Genomic DNA, 4833 nt, shown 5'->3' with positions numbered 1-4833 from the left:
TAGCCTTTTTCCTTTCCTCAAGTAGGCTTATTAAGGACAAGGTTCTTGTGTCTCATGCTTTTCCAGGCATCACTAACACCCATACTCACTGGCAATGTATTTCCCCTCCATATACAGCAGCAGGGTGTGGATACACTGAAATGTTGCATCACTATCAGGAAAAGGGTGGGGGTCATGCTCTCTCTGACCTTATACCTCTCCGTGCAAGAGGCTGCTGTCACTACATGTTCTGGTCAGATTTCAGAGTTTATAAGGAAAGAAAGAATTTGTTTCTCCTGTGAAAGAACAGGTGGTGTGTGAATACTGACATATAGGTCACAGTGGACCTTCTTAGGCCCTGCACAAGAGGTCAGACTGTGTGTGAACATTGTCATAAAGTTTACTGCAAGGGACACGTTCAGGTACAGGTGTGGGGGATATGTTGGCTTAAGGGAGAGGTAGCCTGGTTTGAAGTAAGGATAACCAAAAGGATTATTGGAGAAATTTGGAGGGCTATACATCCACCCTCTCATAATGTGAATTTATCTCCACTCTTCTAATATTGATTTTTTAAATTGAAATCTCTCTGCTGTTTTATATTTACACTTTCTTTTTATGTATGTGCTTTGACTTAGAAATATGCAAACCAGTTTTCTTTTGATAAGAATCCTCAAGATATTTTTTATGAGACTCAGTTTCTTGATTTTTTTGCTGTGTCTGAAAACAGATTCATAGGTTTTGAAGACAGAGAGGACTGTTGGAATCACCTAATCAGATCTCTTATGTAAGACTTCCTTGAATTATTTCTGTTTGGGACTAGAGGAAGTCTTTTAAAAACAATAAAGGCAAAAATAGTCCAGTCTTGATTTTAAGTAGAGATTTCCTTTATTAAAAATAAAAATAAGTTACTTTGATTTTTTGTGTTTCATTTGATCCATAGCATTTTTCATATTCTTCATATTCTTAAATTATAAACTTGCAGACAAATTTGATTCATGAGAAATAGGATTATGAGAGCCGATATTTGCTATGTCTGTGTAAACTTTTACCACCTTTGCTTCTTCTCTGCTCCCTAGGTACTCCTAGTTAGCCCAGCTGAGCAAGGCACTACTGTGCCATGCCGATTCAGAGGGGTGCATGTGTTGACTGCCCCTATGTCAAGTAGACTTGCTGCTGCTGCTTTCTGCCTGCTTTTCCACAAGTAGAGAGTACTAAATGAAACCTCTTAGTCATAACTTTTTTTTTTTTTTTACAAAACTTGGTGATTTCTATCCAGTGTCTAAACTTGCAACTGCCCAGTCAATTCCAAGCTGACTGGGGAGGTGTGCAGGCAGCAGGGGAACAGCCACACTGGTGATGGTCATGGCTAAGCCTCATTCCCTTCCAAGTCTAAGTGACACCTGGTAAAATCTTGAGAGCTGGAAGACTGAAAGATGCAATACTTCTGACTATGGCTTTGAATTGACCCCACAGATTCAGTTTCTACTTTGTAAGTGCTGTAAACTTTGCAGCTGGCTCCCATTTATGGAGGGTGTAATCACAATTGTCTTTAGGAAGTTTGAAGTTGAATTATGCATATTGTGCTCTCTCTAATCATGCTGTTCGTATCTTTCTCTGCCAATACAGCATGATTTTTCTCTCTGGGCTTTTTCATGGCAACTGGAAAATTCCATGTTCCAAATTTGTTTTCAAAAGCCAAATCTGTTGTATCATTTAATTTAGTAAATCTAACATAAACTGAGAATTCAGTACCACATAGTCATGGTGGACACAATTTCATAGAAGTTAAGATGTTCTATGACTTTTGGATTTGCTGAGAACTAAAATTGCATGAGACCCCAGACACTAACGAGTATGGAAACTAAGCTGCCGCTATTTTGGCAAAGGAGAAATTATTCCTCCAGGTCATGGGTGAAGTGATGAAGCAACAAACTGAAGGGAGTCAACAGCACACTGCCCACAAGCAATTGCTTTTGGACTGTGGCTATAATGATTTTCCATATGTTACTGAAAAGACCTTCCATCTTTATTATAGACAGAACTGGCAATAACAGTAAGAATTAATCTCATTACTGAAGGTAGAGTCTATGTGGGCAGATATCAACATTCATTTAAATTCCTCTGTTGGAGATTTAAACTGGTACAGGCAACTATTTCTGAGGTCATAAGAGCTGAATTTCCCTTGTCCTAAGATGGCCAGCTGGTCTGTTGTGCTGCATGTGTACATGCCATTTTTACAGCACTGTCTATTCTTGCCAGTGGTGAGGATCCAGAGCACTCCTGCCCAATGGCAACAGGCTTTAGGAATGTAAGCTATTTCATGTTTCTTTACCTTTTCACACACAGAAAGAAAAGTAATAATAGCCTTGGCTGGCTTGTATGAGGGACCATTAAAATAATCAAATAGAGAACACTGAATTCACACGTTGGAAACCTGATTATGAATGGAAACTTAATTTAAAAAAAGTTGCTCTCATGTCCAAAACAGCAGAAGGCAAATTAATGTTTCTGTCTCTGCTGTTTAATGTGACAGCATGTTTAAAGATCTACCATCTAGTCCAGTGATAGGGGGGACAGCCACATTAACAAAAAACAAGTACTGTCATCCTCTTTCCAGCACTCACTTTATATTCAGTTGTGGAATTGTTCCATGGCTTGAAAGGGAAGGTGCTTATATTGACTGGGAAAATGGCATTTTGGCTTGGGTCCTATATACATGATATATGATGAAGGATGCACTATATTCTGAAGTGTATATGCAAACTTATTGCACTGTTCAGAAGTTTACATTAATGTAGGGAGTAATTGTTTATAAGTCATAAATTTTGGATTGCAGATTTCTTTAAAATTGAAGTGATTTATGAATTTCCTATCTTGGTATGAGGTCAAATTCACGAGAATCACAAAAACTATAAAAAGGTTGACTTTTTTCAGTCTAGGTTCTAACTATGTTGACTGAAGACAGGTCCCTAGTGCTTCAGCATGGCCCACTGGTTGCAGCTTGCAGTGTGCATAGCTCTTCACCGGCACATGGAAAGAAACTGTCTGAATTCACCTCTGTTTCCTTGCACCTCTGCTCTTGCAAGTCTTAGGTTAGTTACTGCTACCATGCAGATGGTGATGAGCACCACAAGATGCTTTCACTTTTATCTTGCCTGGTTCTTGACAAAATTAATACCATTATACACTTTAAGCAGCTCTGGATTTCTCTTTGAAACCTGTAATTAGTTAGTTAACGAGAAATTCAGTCACAGGAGCTTAGGTTTGACTTTCATGTTCTTATAAAAATACTGGTGTAGTTTAGGAAACTTTTGTTTTTCAGCATTAACCATAATGTTGCCTCTTTCCTGTGCTTGCACAGGCATTTGTGTTGTTTGGTTTTCAGATTCTGTTTGCCACACGGAATTGTGGTGCACGCAGTAAGTTCGAAGCAGTACTAAGGTGTGAATGAGCTGCTGAGAGCAGAGATGGATTAAGATTATTTGTGCAGTATTGTTGCTGAAAGTGTAACCACAATCTCAAATTCTTGCTGCTTCTGGTAACAAGTCCAGTTTCAGAGTCTCTGGTTTCTCCTTGAGTGGTGACTGTGGGAGGGGAGGCTAAAAACAGCTAAAAGGCATTACATAACTTAAAATGCTTTAAGTCTTGAGTTTTCTGGATTTATGACTCCGGTTTACATGGCACCTTCATCATGAAGTGAGGGAAACAGAAGATGAGATTTCTGAAAGCAACGACAAACTCATTGAAAGAAGGATGTTACCAATGATCCAGTGTTATAATAGTGTGCCCCTGAGCAAAGCTCTGGGGAGGTTTCTTGAGACACTGGTTTTGTGGAAAATTTACACAATCTGGATGGTGACACATTTCAAGTTTGTGGGTAACACCCAAACTTAAGAACATCTAAAATTTGAAGAGAAATTGAAGAAACATTCTGAAGAAATGGGATGTATTTTTGTGGGAGTAAGTGCACAGGAGGATGATGTGAATAGGCAGCAGTACAGATGCAGGACAGAGAACAGTGAAGGCAGTTGATTAATAGAAAAGAGTTTGGTACTGTCATGGCTAAGCAGCTGAACAGGCATCAACAGGGTTGTGTGATTGCAAAGAGGATGAAGGCAGGTGCTTTGGAAGGTTCTAAAAGGTCACAGCTTTTCAAGCTGCATAAAATTAACTTCTGATCTCACATTACTCTTCTGGGTTTAAGTATTTGTTGCAGGTATAATCAGTTGGGTAGAAGAACTAAAAGAGAGGTTTAAGGGATTGAAGAAACACCTGCATAGAATATTGAAATCAGATTTTCTTAACCTACGTGAGAAAGGAAATCATCGATTTGAAGTATGTACCAAGCGACTGCAAAGAAGTCAATTTGGTAACCATGGCCCTGGGAGGTAGGAGAGGAAATTAAACTAGCACAAGAAAGGCTTAAGTCAGTTCTACTGGTAAAGACACAGAGATGGTAAAGGACTGGTAAAAATTGTCTGGGGAAGCTGTAAAGGACCTCCAGTAGTAGAAATTCCAGTAGATTAGACAACCATAATGCAGGAAAGACACAGGTAGAGTTTGTCTTGCCTTGGGACAACAGCAAGTTGGTGTAATAATCTCAACTACCATTTGAAGACCTGCGGGCTAATTTTTCTATTCATCTATAACAAGGTGCCCATCCTTTTTGAGCAGTAGTGTAACATGGCCAAACTCTAGAAAAAGTACTTCTTAATATGCATTTTGCTCTAGACATGATCTATTACCCTTTGCAAGTTACAGCTGATGTCTCCCAGGTATACTGACTCACTGGCCATGGCCAGGAGCTGGCACCATGTTTTCTGTTGAGAAAATCAATGACATTACACAGAGGGA

The sequence above is a fragment of the Chamaea fasciata genome, unplaced genomic scaffold (genome assembly GCF_029207755.1).
Source record: "Chamaea fasciata isolate MVZ Bird 193981 ecotype frontalis unplaced genomic scaffold, bChaFas1.0.hap1 SCAF_3, whole genome shotgun sequence".
NCBI classification, from domain to species: domain Eukaryota; kingdom Metazoa; phylum Chordata; class Aves; order Passeriformes; family Sylviidae; genus Chamaea; species Chamaea fasciata.
The sequence above is the reverse complement of the archived record's forward strand: the minus strand, read 5'-3'. Positions refer to the sequence as shown.